This window comes from Micropterus dolomieu, linkage group LG04 (genome assembly GCF_021292245.1).
Source record: "Micropterus dolomieu isolate WLL.071019.BEF.003 ecotype Adirondacks linkage group LG04, ASM2129224v1, whole genome shotgun sequence".
NCBI classification, from domain to species: domain Eukaryota; kingdom Metazoa; phylum Chordata; class Actinopteri; order Centrarchiformes; family Centrarchidae; genus Micropterus; species Micropterus dolomieu.
In genome coordinates this window covers 1,081,453-1,092,795 of record NC_060153.1, presented here as the reverse complement: position 1 = coordinate 1,092,795, position 11,343 = coordinate 1,081,453, and the positions used below count along the sequence as shown (strand labels likewise).

Sequence of the window (11,343 nt, the reverse complement as noted above, 5' to 3'; positions counted from 1 at the left end):
ACATGTACCCCCCCCCCCCCCCCCCCACAACCCCTCATGCAGCACCACCACCAGCACCCAGATGAGATGTCATCAGATTTATGGTTATGGATTACTTGCAGATTGTGTCACAGTGGCTACAGATGTTGAGTGTCACTGTGGGAGATGGTAAGAGGGAGAGACCGGAGAAAGAGAGGGAACTGTAACCAGGGGTATACTTGAAGAGATTCACTCCATTTGCACATACTTGTCAGGCTAAGTCCCACAGAGCAGGATGCTCATTTTCACTTCATAGCTAACTAACAGGGCATGCAATATAGCTAGATGTGTGTGCTCTCAGAGTCTCCTTTTCATAAGGGGAATTTCACCCATAATCTGCAATACTGTTTTCTTCATACCTTGGATATGATTAATTGTTTCCTATATTCCTTGGCAATCATCTTTGTGTCAGTGTTTGATTGTGATGCTTTGTTTGGATTTGAATTCTCATAAAGCTGCATTTACTCCTCTAACTACAATATTAAACCTAATTACGTGGAAGCAATATTCTTACTCCAACAACATGCCTGGCTGAAGCTTGGGGCCTTGCTTATTCTTCATCTGCCTCGTTCCATAAAGCTTTAATTAACACAACAAAGGTTCATCGTACTCCAGATGCCATCACTCAGTGGACAACGTCAGATGTGAAAACTGTCAGGAAGTTTGAATCCAAAAGTTTTAAACCGCTGTGACAAACTGTTTACGGCTGTGCAGTTGTTTGTTAAAGAATGGGCAAAATATGTCACCTGTGTTTTTGATGAATCACCCTTGTAATGAATAATAGGGTGCACTTTAAAAGCAATAACAAGCTGTCTCATTTCCTTGAGTGCCTCTTAATAAATGTCCAACTGGCTGATAGTAAGAACGCAAGACAAAATGAAAACGTTTAGTATGTTTATCACTAATTTCCCCCCAGCTTGAACCACCTCCTCAGGATCTAAAGACAGCCAGACCAAGGGGTCAATCTCATATTCCTGTCACAAAGGTTAAAAAGAACCAACCCAGAGAACAGCTTGGTCAGGCTGAGTGGAAATTGACACAACAGATGATCTAACATTTGGCTTCTGGAATGGTAAGCCTGGCCTGGCATTTAGTGACATTTGCCTTGCCACAGAGATGCATCTGGAGGGTCAGAAGAAGAAAAAAAAAACTAGGGTGGAGGGGTATAATTGTGGACTGATGTTGGACCTATTAGCTAGCTTATCTCTAGACAGCAGAGCGGACAGTGAGTAATGTTAAATGAAGTTGTGACATGTCACTTATTTCTAAATTTCTCTTTCACACAGGGCTGCCCCCTTTAATGGAGCTCTAGTTGAACTTAAATTTGGAATTTAAATGCGCAGTGTGTGTTTACCAAAACAGCATCCTATTCAAATTTATGAGGGATGAAATTATAAAATGGCAGCATTCAAGTCACTCTTCATTGAGTTTTCTTACGTGACATTGCATGACAACACTTTGTTTGAGATGTATGGCTTTGCTGATCTCCTTGTCATTATAGCTTCACTTATCAATATTTTTATATTAACAATGGATGGAATGACTATGTGTAATATGAAGGGGCTCGCTCGTAGTGATTATCAACCCAATCCGCAGTCCTTCTGAGCTTTACAGAGCATTTTAGCTTCTTTCAGTTCATTGTTTTGGTTTTACGGCCCAAACTTTACTGTTTTGATTTAGTCTTATGGCACTATAACCTACCAGTTAGCAACTACTTAATAAACATAGTCACAGCCAGAATTTCCCATAGGAGATGGTGGAGACCAGAACAGAGGTAAAAGGAAAGTAAACATGGACACATACCAAACAGATACTCACTGTGCATGAGCATATACAGTCCATCTAAAAGGTATCTACAAACATAGAGCTCATTTTGCAATCTGTTACTGCTGTTTTTTAGTTGTACCTTTACTGTAGATGCTCCATCCACTGTTTGTCTCTGTAAAGTTTATGGGAACCTGGGATCAAAGAAGCATTTTGATGAGCTGACTTATTGAAGACTGAAGAATTTTACCCGAGAGCAAAGTGGATTCTTTCTCCCTTCAAGTGGATTCTTTCTCCTCAAGTTGTGAATATGGCTAGATGACACTAAATTGAGAAGGCTGCCCATTTTAATGTCTGTATGTGGAAAATCTCGACTAGATTATGATCCATGCTTGTATTCACTGGTTTTCTGCTCCTTATGCCTCAAATCAATATTCCCCTGTCTAGCTTTGTTGGAGGAGATGTTCCAGGTTGCACTTTCATCTTTTTCTCATCTGACCTTTAGAGCAGCAGACATCATGAGTGAAAAAATATTCTGCAAATCAATGAGGAAAGCACTTTTTATTAACCCTTTGTTTGTATCAGACACTATTTATCTCCCATTACCTTTGGTATTCGCACTTTTTTCTTTTATCTGTCTTGTCATGCATTTTTTAGGCCTGTATTATAAAAGCTATGATCTCAGAGGAAACTAGAAGCATTACCCTACATTTTGCAAATTGGTTGAATCTTAAAAGGCCTGACATGTCCTTAGTCTTAGTAATCAGCTTGATGAAAAAAAGATTTAATCTCTGCCAATTTATCTAATATTTCAGCTAAGAGATAAAGGATCTTTTGTGTTCATAATTCAGGTGAAATCATCAAAGATGATAAATTAAGAAAAGCATCAGAGATTTCAGTCTAAAGCTTTTTTCAATTACCAAGGCCACTTCCACGAAACATAAAAGCCTTACATTACGCCTAGTTGAGACATCTTTCATTTCTTTTCAGTTGGAAAGAAATAAGCAATGAAAAGAAGAGCACAAACACAAACCTAAATAATTAAGTCATGTTAGTATTTTATTTTTTTTACCAAAACAGGCTTGTGTGTAATAGACTGCTAAAATAAATTAAGATAACATATAGAAGAAAACACAGTCGGTGTTTATTACAGGGTGATCCTTCCCACCTGCTCACTTGTGTGGATGAACCTGATCACTCTTGTGGACGAACTGCTTTCACGTCTCCATTATGAGTTTATCTCTGGCTGGCAGAGGTTGTAGTGTCACTCTGGTATGCACATATCCATTGCAGGAGAACAAATTAGGCTTGACATGAGCACAGAGAGCTCCTGTGAATAAAGCATCTTTAGTCTAGCACTGGGTGTAAAATGAGCGGGCATAAATATACTTCCACGTATGTCGCTGTGTGCTTGTTTTAAATGATGTATACTGTTTTGAGATCCGTTTCAGGTTCATTTTCAAATTAATTATGCTTGTGAAAAGACGTTTGGATGTTTTCACAGGCCACATTGTCTACTGTCACCGGGAAACGTAAGGAATTGCCTTGAGGCTTTTGAAGCACCAGACATTTAAAAGTGTAGCATCAATCCAACGTGAGTACTTCTGCAGTGGTCATCCATCTTAACCCACTTTAATCAATATTAAAACATACGTCACGCAAACTTTATTACAGCCAATTTAATCTAGCATAATAGAATCCAACCTGCTTGTTTTTCCAGGCGCTGGCAACAAAGAGAAAACACAAGCATTATGAGCATTATTCCTGCTGTCCTCACTTGACTTTGTCCAGCGCTTCGCATGTTAAAAACACCAGATGTTTGGACTTTATATATTCTTTCTTTGAGATCTAGGTAGACGAGGAAATATGGATCTTTTTTAGGGCATATGTTTCCATTGTCAGTTTTGTAAATGGACACTACAGTGAAAAATACTTTGACAACCTCTTCTTTCACAACAAAAATGATGACAACATGTGTTCATTAACATAAAGCAACAGAACAGTGATGTGAATGCACATTTTTGTCAAGACTTAAATAAATAAAAATTAATTGAAAATCAAGTGCCAAAATGAATGCTGTATATTTCTGACTGTACACATATGGTACTAACATGGATATCATGTGTTATTGCAGGTTTACCCACAGTGCAGTACTATTAGCAAAGTTCAGTGCCTTAATCAGGGTTTGTCAGCTACCACTTCGGTGGCACCACAGATGAAATACTTGCCAGCCGCTGTGTGACATCTCACAGCTGGGTAACACCCTGCGGTCAGTGCTGTGGAATGAACCTACTAATTCATGTTTCATTTGTCTGCTTCGTTGCCTGTGTGCAAAAATCTCTTTTTGGTGGAAAGTACCCACACAAATATATTGACTGCAGGAGTTTTTATTTTGTAAGTAATATCTTCTGAACTTAGATCTTAAGTTTGCATGCAACGCTACTCCCTTAATGAGTTGAACTTACATTAAAGCAGTTGATCTGTCAAAGTAGATCTGTGATCATTTTGTACTACAGGACACCAAAGAGAAGAAGATGTTATGTTGGTTTTCTGAGTGAAGCTACTAATGAAGAGACATATTTTTACGTTTTTATCTTTCAAACCTGTAGGTGAGACTTGATAAGCTGATAAGTGTTTGTGCATTTTAAAATGCACAAGAAAAGCTCATGAAGTAAAAATGTCATATTGTGCAACTGTGTAGCAACAGATTAGCCAAAAGAGCTAAAAAAAAAAATAGCTTCCTGAATCCTTACACTGAGCTGGAGGAAAGGATGGGAGAAAGAGAGTTTGCAACCCACTACCAGCGGTCAAGCTATTTAGATCAGTTTTCCTCCAACCCTTGAACAATGATATCTGCTGAGGGATGTCTATGCACATTCTGCTCAAATGCTGTAGCATGCCATGAAAGCAAGGATTTATCTGGCCCGCCGAGAGCCGAGGAAAAGCACCAGCTATTTTAAAGGGTTTCAGTGTTACAGTTACAGTTCAGTGGATGTGAAAGAATTAATGTATTAATACTACTAATACTAATATATCAACTATAGAGTTGATTTCGAATATGAATTAAAATGAATTGTGTAACTGTTTTTCAAAACAAATTGTTTTTTGTGTGCAATAGGCTTGTGACCTGTTTGACCCTGCCCCTCAAGGAGTCAGAATTGAGAATTGTTAAAATCCAACTGATACCTAACCCTAACCGTGAGTCCAATGCTAAATGCACTCTTTTAAAGCAAGCTACATTTAGCTGCTCAAAATCATATTGGACTTAGGTCACCTAAACTCCCAAGTGCGGAATTACAAATTCAAGGAACTTAATGGCGTACAAGCCAAGTAAACCGCCTGCAGCTTCATAACTAGCACCCAAATACAGAAATACAGCTTAGTTTTAATAGACAGATATTGGTCATTTTCACATTTTCTTTCAGATTGCATTTGAGGGGTTTCTATTAAATAAATAATGAGAAAAAAATGGTGGATAATATTACACTCTGAAGATCTCAAAAAAACCCACGTGTGTACATGGGAGAGTCAGCTGAGGTAATGTGCAACAATACCAACTCAATCTCAAAGAGATTGACGTCAGTAAACACTGACTAAACTACAAATTCTGGTGAAGGCCTGAATAGTGAGTCAGCTCAGTCTTTGTCATCAGTTGATTGAGTGGTGAATGGTGAATGAATAAAAGTTCCATCAGTCCCAGTTACACAGCTGAAGCCTGATAATGCCAGTCGCCATCGTCAATTCAGTATCGCCCACATCCCAAGAAAACAAAACAACCTACACTGCAAAATGTTTCTGACTTAAGACACTTGGGTGACTAAAGCCAAGTGTTATGCAACATGTGTCAGTGGAGATATTGGAGAAAGAGGAGTGTAAAGGAAGTCCATGTCAAAGTTGAGTCTCCTCAAAGGGTTCTGAAGAAGAATTGAGGGTGTAAGGGAGGATGAGTTTGGCTTTTGGACACAAATCACTTGTGAAGAGGGACATTCAGTTTAAGACGTAAGGTCGTCCCCTGATGCTTCCAACTCCGGTTACTCATGCCTTAAGAATATGTATGTGTATGTGTGTGGTCGGGGGGTGATGAGTGTATTTCTTGTGTGTCAGTTTGGTTACTCATGGGACCAGAGGTTCTTTCAGAGATGGACAGCTTTAACATCAGCACACTTAGACACACACACAAACACACACACAGGCACAAACACAGATTAATCTCTGTCGGGACTTGCAGGGCCCAGGGACACTTCGGAACTTGTTTGTGGGTAGAAGGACGGAGGAGGACACGTAAACAGAACACACCGACATGACATGTTCAGCTGACATTATACTGAACTATGGTAAAATAGACTGTATGACATCAGGGAATCTGTAGCTTGAAATCAACACTGAGGTCATATATTATTTTTGTTTGAGTTTTACAGACCTGGGCTAGTATTTATCAAGTATTTCCGAATCACCCCTAGGAATCGTGCTGAAAGTTAACCTAATACTAAAAATACTTCAGAGTTATTTAGAGTTGTTTTTTCTGACAGCTGCAGCTTATAGTATTAGACAATGAAAACATTTTAAAGCAGAAAATAGCACCAGTTTTTATGTGTAGGCTTTATGTGAATAGAAATGAATATGATACCTGCATATCCATCCATCCATCCATTGTCAGCCGCTTATCCTGCATACAGGGTCGCGGACCTGCATATCTTTAATCTTAAATTTATCCTTATTCCATTTGCAGTAAGCTATTAAAGGAGTACTTCACTTATTTAGCACTCATATAACACTGCCGGACTGAAAATGGAAAGTAAAAAAAAAAGGCTAAGAATTGATGCAGCAGTCTTGTTAGATGAATGAGTGTGCTGTAAGTGATCAAAAATGATTTTTTTTCCTGTCGAGATTGTTGGTTGTGACAGACACCAGTCATCCCTGTTGCAAAGCTGCATTTTCCACCAAAAAGGACCTTGGTGTCTGCAGCGACAGCATGCTTTCTCATTTGCATCCTGTACAAGGTCATTCAAAAATTATTCGGTTCTTGTGAAAACTAATTTTTAGTATGCTTAAACATTGTCTTCTCTCAACCTTGCCCAACTTTTACCCCTTGGGTCATTTCCTATAGGTTAAGAAAGTTTATAAAATGCTTTTACTGATGGTCTTTTTTTTTTGGTCCGTGTGGACTGATTTCCTACAATGCAACAATTGATAAATACGCACACTGGGTTCAAAACTTACATGAGTCATTGTCATGGAGTATATGATCATTTTACTCAAAAAAATCTGTATCAAAGACATAAAGCTAATGGAGATTTTGCACCCTTATTCTTAACCTCTGACTAGATATTTACATACATTCACACTACATATATGCTCTGTTGAATTTACATACAGAACAGATAGTTCCATCTGTAAGCCCCCCAAGCCAACCAGTACAGTGATCCACAGAGTAGGAACTGGAACAATACAAGCTGTAGATGATGGTGAGTCTCAGTACACCACCGCAAGGGTTTGATAATGTGTCATCTCTCTACAGCTGAGTGTGAGCTTTGCAGTGTGTGCCTGCCTGCATGCATGTGTGTGTGTGTGTTTGTGTATGGCTCTGTCACATTTACTGCAAGATGACTGGTGATTCCCCTTTTATGCTTCCTGCAGCAACACTTCAACACACTGAAGTGACAGAACTCACAGAAAGAGTTCAGCCATGAAGGCTCACAGCAGGTTGTGTGCTGATCAGGTCTGCGTGTTGTGCAACCTGTAGTTGAACGTGCACACACGCGAGTTCTTGCGCGGGTATGTGTGTCTATAACTAAGTGTTTGTTTTGGCCTGGAGTTATAAAAGAGCTGGTGCAGCAAAGGTACTTTGGTTCTGCCCTTGACCCAAGCTGCTGCTAATTAGCTAAACTGATTGCAGCAAATATGCTGCATATAGTAAATATTTGTGTAGGTGACAGACAATATATTTTTTTAAGCAAAATTATGTAGTAATTGTATCTTAAAATAACAGTTTCAAAATAGTTTTGATGGTACACTGAGGGTGAATGGTCACTCTGGGCCTGCAGCACCTGCCACTGTGCTAAGTTACATTGGGCAGCAAAACAATGGCTATAGAGGAAACAAAGAGTATATAATGTACTGTGTAAGTTCTTTGGAAGAAGCTAGCTCAGTATTCTCTGTATAGATATCAAAGACTGCAAGAGAGGCTGCAAAGAGACCAAAGAGGATGTTGTCAGAGCAAGTGAGTAAGAGAAAAAGAGAGTGACCGAGCAAGAGACAGAACAAGAGTCAATATAGGGCTGGCTTTTACTCATTGTTGTGAGCTAAAAGAGCTGAAAGGTTGCATCACAGATGTTAAGCTGGCCTTCTTTCTGTTGGGCTAGTAAATTAAAACATATTAGCTGGCTTTCTGTGTCTTGTGTCATTGTGCTTGCTTGATGTTTAGCTGTGTCAGCAAAGTTGTTGACTTACTAGTTTGTGATCATAAGTAATGCTACCACAACAAATGCACCTGTACAGCCGTCCTTAAATACGACAGAGGTGAATTTAACAGTAGGGGCTCCAAATCACACAAAAAAACAAACCTTACATAATGTTGCTTTAATATCTTGTTGTTATATAATGTATTTGAATAGTGAAATAGGTCCCACATACTTTTGCCCCTTTGCATGTTACATTTGGGCTATTTTGAAGATAAATATATATCTGCATTGAGTGAGCTTGGAAGAAAACGCTTGTTCTCTAGCCATATTAGTGGGCATCAAAACATTTCGGCGTCCCAGTCTCATGGGAGTTTTCTAAAACTCTTCAAGATTTTGGCTCACATTAAATGATTTGATATCATTGCCAGTGTTTCTTACTTCAACACACGATCATACCTACTGGCAGGGCAGCTTGTATGCTTGCAGCCAGCACTATGCACTAGTTTGCCTGAACAGGCTATTTTTAAACACAACTGATGGAGAAATTTGCATTGCAAGTAAGGCCTGGCTGGGAAAATAGCATACACAATTCTGTTCAAATGTCTGGAGGAAACTGGGAAAAAGTCAGTGTACTGGCAATTCATCCTATATGTGAGCATTCCATACAGTACATAATATACACATCATATATATATACAGACACACACTGTATGGAATGTTCCTTTTAATAATCAAAAGTGCTTTTTTATACTGTAAATTGGTTACTAAACCAAATGAAAGCAGCAATTTTGCTCATTTTGTTGTGGTTTTGACATGTACTCTGGGTACTCACCAGAAGAATACCCAGCACCACCAAACCAAGAATGAATAATAACGATAATGATGTGGGCATCCAAACTGATGAACGATAACGTTCTCTAAAGAGTGGCCCCAAATACGCACTGTGCACTCCATCTGTTGGCAGCTTAGGAAAATGGATATTGATGTCCTGTTACTGCTGCAGGTTACGCAGAGAAACAAAAAGAAAAGCAGATAAATGGAGTTAGGAAAATCCAAAACTGTTATGAGAGTTGATGTCTTTTGAAGACAAATTTGATGGTATCCTTGTGAACGTGCAAAAGGACATCAGTTAAGACCTTTACCAATGAACTTCAGAGACCTCATCTGCAACAAAGACTGTTTGTCAGTATATCTCAGGTGTAATTATTTAATTTTTAATTTATTTTGGCTGTCAGTGTTTCTATTGTTCATCAAATAGCTGTAAAAGTGATCCCTTAGGAAAATGGATATTGATGTCCTGTTACTGCTGCAGGTTATGAAGAGAAACAAAAAGAAAACCAGATAAATGGAGTTAGGAAAATCAAACACTGTTATGAGAATTGATGTCTTTTGAAGACAAACTTTAATCATTCTTTCATATGAGTCATCATAAATTTGATGGTATCCTTGTGAACGTGCAAAAGGACAACAGTTGAGACCTTTACCAATGAACTTCAGAGTCCTCACCTGCAACATAGACTGTTTGTCAGTATATCTCAGGTGTAATTATTAAATTTTTAAATTTATTTTGGCTGTTTCCATTGTTCATCAAATAGCTGTAAAAATATTGTCATTATAGTTGTGGTATGGACTGCTTGGGTTTTTTTCATTTTAAAATGTATTAATTTTTAAAACATTATATTCATAGTAATTGTTATAGTGATCATTCTTAGTGTGGACGGCCCTTAATACTCAATATTCAACATAAAAGTAAAGCTCTAAATTAGGGGCAACAGAATCAGTGAGTACTGAGTGTGTCCTTGAACCAGAGCAGTTCCCCTTCGAGGGAACTCGAACTGCGTCGGTGACGACACTATGGGAACGCCTCTGGGCGTGGCAGGGCTGAACTATGAATGAAACTGTGGTGTCCGAACAATAATGCTGCGATGATGTGTTGAGAAGAAATCCGCTTGACACTGTTCTTGATCATAAAAGTTTATTACATCAAGGAATTCAGCATCAATTACAAGCTCTCCAGCAGCTTGGAGAGTGACCCAGCCCGATGGCCACTCAGTCTTTCTGTACATCAAACATCGCTTATATAGGGTGTGTTTAGGTGTATGTTAGATACCATAGAAGGGTTCAGTACTATTCTGAGGTAACAAAACAAGGGGTCAGAGGTCAAATTCTATAGAAGGGTTCAGTCCCTACATAACCACCAATCACTACTCTCGCCTTAGGAGGTCACTGACCCTCTGTCCTGCTGCTACAGTGCTATTTTAAACTGTAATGGTCAAATGCACATATGTTATACACCACATATTCCCCCCTACGAGACTTAATTGAGTCTCGAAAAACAAAAAGAGATCAATTTCTCCAACACATGCTTCTTACAATATTATTTTTAACAACATATCAACTTTATGGAGTGTGAGAACGAAAAACCTGTCCGGCAGCCTTCATTCCAAATTCCCTCCAAGACAATCTAGACAGGAAAATTTTCTCACGGCCCCTCTGCCTTAGGCGGCCACGCATGGTACTCCAGTCCAATTAATAAACGACATCTTTATCAGTCAATGCAGAAATACGGTTTAGCCAATACATGTGAAAACCTCAGGAAATTAAACAAATCAAAACAATGTCCGAATTCAGGCTGGTCAACCCATCGGACCCTCCAACGGACCTTTCCCTGCCTAGACCCTATTTCCCTAAGCATCAAGAAAAAGAAAAAAACCTGAGGTCCCCAAATATTAACTCCATAACTGAAAGTATACGTCTTTACACAGTTAACACAAAAATAATATGATTGTTAATTAAGTATTATTCATTCACATATGTATTCATATCTATATCAAAGTAGACATAGGAAGGTATTCCACTGCAGCTCCTCAGCAGTGTCGATGCAATCCAGACGTTTCCACACCGTCCTTGTCCAGAGTCCATTCATATTGTCTTTGTTTGAGTATTTGAATCCCCATCTGTACATCCCCATAAACTCTGGAAGAAAAGAAAACACCAACCAGTATCTTGTTGCAAAATAACACATAAAAATTAAAACCTCAATGTATGAAAATACAAAGTAACATTAAAATGGATATCTTTCCATCATTACTTCATCTGGTTCCACTTCATCATCTCCATCTAAATCAGCCATAGTTAACAAAGGCATCTGAGTGTTCTC

The 11,343-nt window shown here is 38.8% G+C and overlaps 1 protein-coding gene across 4 annotated transcripts in view; it reads left to right on the top strand.

Moving 5' to 3' along the window:
- Positions 1 to 11,343, top strand: part of LOC123969108 (voltage-dependent T-type calcium channel subunit alpha-1I-like) — a 232,829-nt gene that overhangs the window by 149,902 nt on the left and 71,584 nt on the right. The window lies entirely within an intron of this gene.